At 34.8% G+C, this 10,249-nt stretch overlaps 1 long non-coding RNA gene across 1 annotated transcript; it reads right to left on the bottom strand.

The window, feature by feature from the left end:
* Positions 1-3,883: 3,883 nt before the first annotated feature.
* LOC118039000 (uncharacterized) lies at positions 3,884-4,407 on the bottom strand. The gene is made up of 3 exons (XR_004685867.2): positions 4,293-4,407; positions 4,072-4,117; positions 3,884-3,971 (listed from the first exon to the last, which is right to left on the bottom strand). It is a non-coding gene; the product is annotated as an uncharacterized lncRNA (long non-coding RNA).
* Between the last annotated feature and the right edge of the window lie 5,842 nt (positions 4,408-10,249).

Raw genomic sequence — 10,249 nt, 5'->3', positions numbered from 1 at the left:
AGTATGTGAGAGCAACTACTTAAGAATATAATATGTATTAATCTCAACAACTTTAATTAATTGAATATTGACTAGGATATTTAAAAATAATGATTTAATATAAAATAAGTTTCTTATAATTATAATAACTTTATAATTTTTCTTTCAATTTTTTTTTGTACCTACCATCTAATCTCCTTACCTCGTCTTGTCCCTCCATGGAAAATGAATGTTTTTGGTCTTCATGCAGGTTATTGCGCAAGAATATATTGCGATTGGCAGGATTACTGACCTAGTACTGCAAATAGATCTTGTCTAAACATAACTACTTTGTAAATATATTATTTTCAAAAATGAATTTATTACTAATATATATATATATATTATGATAACAATCATGTTGTTGTTTTTTTTTGTATGTTTGTATCTTGTAGGAATTTAAGTAAAATAAAAGATATTTAAAATCTCATTAGCTTTGATAAAATTAAATTGTTGAATAAGTAGATTTGTGAAGAGCATAGCATTTTTAATAAAGAGAATTTAATTTGAAAGATTATTGAGGTGAGGTATCCTTATCTACATTGTGGTTAATTAAAGAATAACTACACTACTTTGCTTCCATATGCTTAGAAATATAATAAATAATATTTCACAACCATGATACTTCTACTAGGATCCACTAGGTATAACAATATGGTGTGATTGAAATTGTATTTTATTTTTATTAAAGTGTTACAAATATTTAGTTAATTAACATACATTATAATTAATTTTTCTTGAATTCCACTTTAAACCTAATTTTTAAAATATTATCGTAAAAGCTATCATAATATTAATACAAATTAATATTAACAAATAAAAGTAGAACGTCAGATATATGTAAGCCTCTACCGAGGTCCAAGCATGTGAAGGAATTATCAATTTATATAGAAATGTAATAGAAATGAAGAAGAGCAAAGAGTATATAGGAAGAAGAACAGAGAATCAAACTGTTAGTATAGAAGCAGAAGACGAATTCTTGCACTGTTGTATATTTGCTTTTGCTTAACTATTACATTCATTATTCTCTGTTTATATATGCAGCATAAGAAGATACTATACGGAGAAATATGCATGCTAACAGATTCTCCTTTAACAAATAATGCTAACAACTTTGTAACAATATTAATTCCTAATCTTCTGACACTTGGCAGCATTAGGATCGTTGATAGCTTCACATGCTCCCTCAATCACATGCTGGGAGGAACCAAGCATGAGATTGGAACAATGATGCTGAAATAGAGAAATGGAAAGGCCTTTGGTGAGGATATCAGCAAACTGATCACAAGAGGAGACATGTTGAACCAGTAAATCACCCATGATAACCCGCTCTCTCACAAAATGATAATCAATCTGAAGATGCTTCATCCTGGAATGGAACACTGGATTGGAAGCAAGGGAGATAGCAGAAATATTATCACAATGAATTAAAGGTGGAAGAAGTAAAGGAATATGAATGTCACATAGGAGCTGACGAATCCAGGCAAGTTCAGCAGCAGTGATTGCGAGAGCGCGATATTCAGCCTCCGTTGACGAACGAGAAACAGTATGTTGTTTCTTAGAAGCCCAAGAAATAGGGCTGGAACCAAAATACACAAGAGAACCAGAGATAGACCGACGGTCATTAGGATCTCCAGCCCAGTCGGCATCACTGTAGGCCTGCAATGAAGAGGACCAGGACGAAAGTGAAGGCCAAGATGTAGGGTACCTTTGAGATATCGTAAAATACGTTTGACGGCGACAACATGAGAAACCATCGGATTATGCATGAACTGGCAAGCTTGATTCACTGAAAAGGCAATATCAGGCCTGGTGAAAGTGAGATATTGCAAGGCTCCCACAATGCTCCTGTATTGCTGCGGATTAGAATAGGGCTGGCCATCATCTTTGAGCAAGTGATGATGAGGAAGACAAGGAGTAGCACAAGACTTGGAATTCTGCAAATCAACCCTGGCAAGTAAGTCAATGACATAGCTGGTTTGAGATACAAATAAACCAGTAGGCAGATAGGAAATCTGCAGCCCCAAAAAGTGATGCAAGGGACCCAAGTCTGTGAGGTCAAATTCGTGAGACAGAGCAGTAATAACAGATGAAATAAGGGAGGAATGGCTGCCAGTTAGAATGATATCGTCAACATAGAGGAGTAAGAGCAGAGTGCCATGAGAAGAATGCTGAACAAACAAAGAGGAATCGGCAAGAGATGCTTGAAACCCCAAGCTGGGCAAAAAACTTGTGAAGCGCTCATTCCAGGCACGAGGAGCCTGCTTAAGACCATACAAAGACTTCTTCAGCCGGCAAACAAAATCAGAGGGATGAGCCTTACTAACAAAGCCCTGAGGTTGTGTCATATAAACCTCCTCATGAAGAATGCCATGCAAGAATGCATTCTTCACATCAAGCTGCCGCAAGGACCAATGAAAGTGAGCTGCAAGGGCAAGACCAGGGCGAACAGTGGTGGGTTTCACCACAGGGCTGAAGGTTTCTCCATAGTCAATACCCTCCTCTTGACTAAACCCCTTAGCCACTAACCGAGCCTTATGACGAGCAATAGAACCATCAGCATGTTTCTTCAGTCGGTAGACCCATTTACAGCCAACAAGATTTCTGTCAGGTGGCAAAGCAACAAGGTCCCAAGTACCTTGGGCATGAAGGGCCTCAATTTCTTCCTGCATGGCTGATTGCCATGCAATAGTGGCAGAAGCAATTTTGAATGATCGAGGTTCAACCTGCGAAAGATCAAGAGACTGAACAGTGGCAGAATATATGCCTTTTTTCTTGGAAATGCCATTCTTAGACCTTGTAGTCATGGGATGAATATTAATAGGGATAGAGCAGAACAACACACAGTCGCTCAGGGTAGAAGTCTGGATCCAAGGGAAGAGGAGAAAGGGCAGGGGAGGGCAAGTAAGATGAGGGCTGTGAAGACATACCAGTGGATGAAGAAGGTAAGGATGCAGAATGAGGAGAAACAAGAGGCAAAACAGAGTTAGTAAAGAGATACAGATGGGGAAGAAGGAGAGACAACAGGCATATGCAGAGAGGGAGATACTGCTGGCAGAGGCACAGAAATATAAGGAAATACTGATTCATCAAAGAGTACATGGCGAGAGACAAAGATGCGATTGGTATGAAGAAGAGAAAAACAAATGTAACCTTTATATTGGCCGGCATAGCCTAAAAAGATGCATGTGGAAGTTTTGGGCTGTAGTTTATGAGTGTTATAAGGCCGAAGTAAAGGGAAACAAGCACAACCAAAGATACGCAAGTGATGGATGACAGGAGAGGAACCATACAGCAAGAAAAAAGGAGATTGCAGCTGGAGAATTTTACAAGGCAATCTATTAATCAAGTAGATGGAAGTAGCACAAGCATGAAACCAAAATTTAAGAGGGAGATGGGCAGTTTGTAACAAAAGTGATGGCAGTTTCCACAATATGGCGATGCTTTCTTTCAGCGAGACCATTTTGTTCAGGGGTATAGGGACATGACATTTGATGAACAATGCCCTTGGTAAGAAGATAGTTTTTGAAGTTGGTGCTAATATATTCACCACCTCCATCACTTTGGAAGACCCGAAGTGTGGCAGAAAATTGAGCAACTAAAAATGTATGGAAATGGACAAAAATAGAATAAACCTCTCCTTTATTGATCATTGGAAAAATCTAAGTGTACGTGTACATTCATCAACAAAACTAACATAATATCTAAAAGCCATCAATAGACATTACGGGTGCAGGACCCCAAACATCACTATGTATGATTTCTAAAGGGTGAAGTGACTTAACTGCTGGATATGGAAAAGGAAGCTTGGTAATTTTGCCCTCTAAACAAGTGGTGCAAAAACTGACGTGGTAGGATCTGTAGTTGAAGGGAATCTGAGACTGAGTGAGAAGAGTGGACGTGATGCTATTAGAGGGATGACCAAATCTCTTGTGCCAAAGACCTGTTTGAACCTGTTGACCAAGATAGCAAGACTGTTTATGATGGGAAGCAGAGGCAAGTTGAAAAGGTGTGTGGAACTAGAGGAAACAGAAAAAGGAATAGGATATAAACCGTGACTACACAGTCCCTTGAGGAGGACATTCCCCGTGAATTTGTCCTGAATCCAAAAACCAAAGTCATCACAAATAAATCGACAATGATTATCTTTACACAGTCTATAAACTGACAGTAGAATGCTGAGACAGCTTAGGAACATGCAAAACTTGGTGTAATTGTAATGAGCATTGCGGAATAGGCAAAACAGAAAGAGCCAGTACTAGAGATGCTCAAACCTGAACCTCCAGCAGTGGTTATAGCATCAGGACCAGAGTAAGGAGTAGCCTCCTGAAGTTGAGAGAAATCAGATGTCATGTGAGCTGTGGCGCCAGTATCAGCCACCCAAAATGGTTCAGGAGGTGGAGGGAAAGGTGGCAGCCATAGCACTAAGATTGTTGGAAGGAGGACGACCTTGATAGGAGAAGTTGCCTCGATGATAACATTGAATGGCAGAATGTCCAAAACTTCCAGCAGATTTGACATTGAACAGAGGAGGTTGGGGCTGAGGTTTGGTTGTGACGTTGATAACAATCGGCAGCAACATGACCTCTCTTACCACAGATTTGGCAAGTAGTAATATCAGTTCCAGAACCAAGGATACCAGGATTAGAGCTTGGTGGAGCAGGATTGTGTTGAGCAGGATAATATCGTTGACCAGATGGAAAGTATGGCGGCCTCTACCGCGGACCACGAAACTGAGAGCCTCGTGATGAAAATAACCACCAGTGTTATGACTGTTAAAACCATTCGGATAGCCATTAAAACCTCCATTGAAGCCAGAGGAAAATTGAGAAGTAGGAGCTGACTTGAAGGTGGAAGAAAGAGGATTAGAATTCCCTGCATCAAGAAACCAGTGCCTTGCCTTGAGAGACTTGATTCTGAACATGCATAGCAGAGACAAATGAAGAAGATGAATGAGTCTGCTCAATAGCAGCTTCTTCAGCAAGCAACTGAGACCGAAAATCTTTAAGAGATAACACATTATCTCTTCCTCGAACCATACATCGAAATGTGTTATAGTCAGAGGAGAGGCCATTGAGAGCCAGGATCACAATATCCTCGTCTTCAAAATAAACTCCTGCAGCAGAGAGATGATCACGGGCATCTTTGATTTTCTGCAGATACTGAGACACCGGTTCTGAACCTTTCTTGATAGTTTGAAGTTCACTTTTCATCTGAAAGATACGTGCCTTGGTTACTGTAGAAAAACGATCCTGCAATTGAATCCACATATCCTGAGAGCTGATGCAGCCAATGATATAAGAAATGGCAGTAGAAGAAAGAGTAGCAATAAGTAGCTGCATAAGTGCTCTGTCATGCATTTCCAAATCTGATGATCATCAGATTCAACACCCTCAATATCGGAATCTGTATCAAATCGATTTGGACATTTTCTAGTACCATCAACAAATCCTAGAATTCCATGACTCTCAAGAAGAATTTTCATTTGAAATTGCCAGACGAGATAGTTTGTATCATCAAGTTTTACTGTTATAGCAGTAGAGATTGCAGGAAGCAGAGAAGTGATAGGAGATTGAATAATATGAAGTTGAGAGCTAGTCACCATTTTTGAATGTAGAATGTAGGAGAAATAGAAAGTTGAAGAATATAATGTTCGGTGAAGTAATAGAAAAACTGGAGTTTTTCTAGAAGAAGAGAATCTGTTTTAGGCAATATATCAAATACCTGATGGGCACATCAATAAGTACACAAGTTGTTTTATGAAGAGGATGAGAATAAAGCCAGAAGAATTCGGACGTCAATGGCCACAAGATCAAGAGTTACACAGCTCTGATACCATGAAGGAATTATCAATTTATATAGAAATGTAATAGAAATGAAGAAGAGCAAAGAGTATATAGGAAGAAGAACAGAGAATCAAACTGTTAGTATAGAAGCAGAAGACGAATTCTTGCACTGTTGTATATTTGCTTTTGCTTAACTATTACATTCATTATTCTCTGTTTATATATGCAGCATAAGAAGATACTATACGGAGAAATATGCATGCTAACAGATTCTCCTTTAACAAATAATGCTAACAACTTTGTAACAATATTAATTCCTAATCTTCTGACACTTGGCAGCATTAGGATCGTTGATAGCTTCACAGCATGGTGATAGTCACTTCATTTATAGAATGTGATCCTTCACTTGTTAATGGATCTCCACTATAGTAACTCTCCTTCATAATAAACGCAGGTTGCTTTGGAGATGGAAGAGTTGTGTCATTACTCAACATGAAAACAACATTAGACATTGATGGTCGGTCCATCGCAGATTCTTGCACACATAAAAGACCAATTTGGATGCACCTTAAGACTTGATCTTCAGGATACGAGTCGCCCATCAATGTATCCACTAGTTCCAGGGCCCTGCCTTCTCTCCATAGATCCCAAACCTAAAGAAATTTCATATCAATATGCTATGTTGGAGTTGAAATTTTAAAATCGGCAATATATGTGATCTTATTACTTACATATCCAACCAAGTTCGAAGAGTTACTTTCATCATAAAAATGGCTGTTTTTTCTCCCAGTGATGACCTCTAATAGCAAAACCCCGAAACTATATACATCGGATTTTACTGAAAATAAGCCTTGCATTGCATATTCTGGTGACATATAACCACTGTAATAACATAGGAAAAAAGAGCTTAATAAAGTCAGCTATTCAGAAAAATATAAATAAAAATTATGGTGGGATTTTAAAAATAATTTTATATTATTTTCTAACATTTAAAAGTTGTATAAGTTTCTTAATTTTATTAATTTAATTAGATAAAATCATTAAAATTCTAATATTATGTCGAAAAACTAATTTATCTAAAAAACTTAAATTATAGTTTAAAATTCTAAAAATAATCTTATATTATTTTCTAATATAATTCATTAAATATATAAGGATAAACTTACTACGTTCCAACAACACGGTTTGTGTTGGCTTCAATTTTGGTCTACTCCAAATATTCTAAGCCATGCCGAAATCTTGAAATTTTAGGGTTCATTGAGGCATCTAGTAGAACATTGCTTGCCTTAAGATCTCTGTGGATGATTCGTAATCTGGAGTCCTGATGAAGATACAAAATTCCTCGAGCAATCCCACAAATAATGTTGTGGCGAGTAGACCAATCTAACTGTGACCTTCTTGGTTCATCTGTACCCAAAAAAACATAAATCTCATCAAATCAATGCAGGCTTGTATTCATTTTTCAAGTTCTATAGAATGAGAAAAACTGAAAAATCCACAATATAGGGACAATTTGACAGAATGATGATGACATACTGAAAATAAAAGAGTCCAGACTTTTGTTTGGCAAGTACTCATAGATCAACATCTTCTCTCTTCCTTGGATGCAACAACCTAATATCCTTACAAGATTCCTGTGCTGAAGTTTTGCAATGAGCTCGACTTCATTTCTGAACTCATTAATCCCTTGTCCAGAAATACTTTGCTAGTCTTTTTGACCGCAATTTCCTTCCCATCATGCAGCAGACCCTGAAAATCGCAATCCAAATTCATCAATCTCATAGTTCAACATGTAAATGCTATGTGTTTGAGGGACTTCAAGGCAGGCTAGGCTACCTTATACACTGAGCCAAAACCACCCTCTCCAAGCTTGTTGGCATCTGAGAAATTATTTGTTGCCGCAGCCATGACACTAAGATCAAAAAGTGGTAAATCTGAACTTGTTGTACCTTCCTCAAATTCCTTATTTGGTAAGTCTCTCGAGCAATTTGACCTTGAAGTTGATAGCGGAAATTCGTTTCTTCTTTTCCTGTCCCTGGCTGTCATCAACATGCAAACTTATTTCTAGCTGGTAAAAATTAGAACTCAAGGTATCTTTTTTTGAGCTCAAGACTATCACGAAAAAATATATTGCTCAGGAGCAACATTTGAAGGAATTTGCTTACCTTTTATCCTTTTCTTTACAAACCAACACACAAGGAAGATGATCAGAAACAATGTCACAACAACAGACACTATCAGGATTGCTTTAATTCCTTTATTGGCAAGAGGTCCTGCCTTTTCAAGCTGTTTAGTGATAAGAGTTGAAATTGAAAATATAAGAAATGTTTAGTGATAAGAGTTGAAAATTAAATCTTTCAAGCTGTTGATTTGGAATTGTTCAGTACTATAAATTTATATTTAATTACTCTCTATTCTATTTTATTTTTTTTCATATAATTGAATACCATATAAATGTGAGAAATTAAAAAAACAAAAGAGTAAACTACAAGTATTGAATAATTTTCATCACCTAATTTTGCTCGCCCCAAAAACTTTTTTTACTATGATTTGTTGTTTCTATCTCCTTCGTAGGATCATACGAGCTTGAGACTTAAGTAAACTAAATTTAATTTTTAAGTTTGTCTGAGTAGATGAGACTGGACTATACCATACAAAGACAAGAATTATGATAAAACATGGTCGCCGATGCAGTGCATGGATCTTGAAAGACAAGTACAATTAGTGGGAAACCAGCCACTTGACTTGCTTTGCCATGGCAAGATTATTTTTTTTATGCAAAAACACGAATATATAGACGTTTGAAACATATTTATGATATAATTGTTTTAATTGTAAATTAAAAAAAACTGATGCATATATATATTTAATTAAATAAATTAAGAATTATTTATGAATAATAAACACAAAAAATAAATAAATCATTAATGAAAACTAAAAAATTGAACTGAAAATTAAGAGATGGAAGTAGATAAAGATATTGATCTTATATTAGAGTCCATGAACTTTATCATGTTTAATAATTTTTATTTTTTAAAATAATTTTTTATTTTATCAAACAATAATAAAAAAAGCAAATGTGTATTGTGTATTTGAAAGTGATTGAATAAGATCTACGAAAAAAACAAAAGACTTTGTAGGGTTACACAAAAAAAAAAAATACTAATATTGAAAAATGTTATAATTTTATTTTAAAACTAAGAAAAATATCAAAAATATTTAATCAAAGACTAAATTAAAAAAATTAAAATATAGATGTAATTCAAGATATCTAATCTTGAAACATGGACTATGGATCTAGTAATTACTTCAACGAATTTGTTTCTTTGACTGATTTTTTTTTAACAATAATAAAAAGTAAACATGCAAATAAAAATAATTGAATAAAATTAAAAAATATATATTTTACAAGGTTGCATAAAAAAAACACTTACTAATATCAGAAAAAAAAATATAATTTTATTCGGATACCAAGTACAAATTAAATAATATTTTATTACAAAACATCACAAATATTTATTTAATTAATCTCAATTAAACCGAATGGTCATATCCCACCACATACAATTGGATTAATCTATTGTAAATAATTTATATTTTAAATAAAGAAAGAAATTAATGCTAAAAGAAAGACGCCTAGTCTATTAAGAGAAAAGACAACGCCCACAGGCAAGGGCGGACGCAAGCTTAGGGCTAGGGTGGGCTCTAGCCTAGGTAAGGATTTTATCAATATATTTTGACTAGTTTTATATAAAAAAAATTCATAATTTTTAATTGAATTATCAAAAAATTCTGAAAATTTGTGTAGAGCCTTGTAATATAATACTTTAGCTTGGGTTAAAAATTTCAGAATTTTTGAAGAAATTCAGAAATTTGATGAAAAATCACAATTTTACTGGTTTTATGTTATTGGACATAATTCTCAATCTGACTATCAGATTGAGCTGAAATTTTACAAGAAATCTTAAAATATATCGATTAATATCAGATTATTTGTCATTAAAAAAATAAAACAAATCAATTCTTTCTTTCTTTTATATGTTGCTGACTGGGCAGAAAGCAGAATAGAAAATATTTTTTTAAAAAAGCAAGAGAGAAAAGTAAGGAAAAAAAACATAAAAAATCCAAAGAAAAAGAAAAGAACCAAGAGTGAGAGCAGTAACCTTGTAAACTACAAAGTCTAACTTATAAAACACTAATCAAAAGAAGAATAAAGTGAAGGAAGGAGGAATTGAGAGATTGGAAAAATTTTAATTATTTTATTTTGCAGTTAACATGAGATTGTTATTTTATCCCAGTTAAGGATTGTTATAATAATGATTCAGTTTCTTTATTGTAGATGAATTTGTATATTTCATAAACATCAAAGGGATGTAACTTCAATAGTGAGTTTTTTTTTGTTTTTTACTTCAATTTTATGTATTTTTCAATTTATTTTTTAATAT

The sequence above is a fragment of the Populus alba genome, chromosome 4 (genome assembly GCF_005239225.2).
Source record: "Populus alba chromosome 4, ASM523922v2, whole genome shotgun sequence".
NCBI classification, from domain to species: Eukaryota; Viridiplantae; Streptophyta; class Magnoliopsida; order Malpighiales; family Salicaceae; genus Populus; species Populus alba.
The sequence above is the reverse complement of the archived record's forward strand: the minus strand, read 5'-3'. Positions and strand labels throughout refer to the sequence as shown.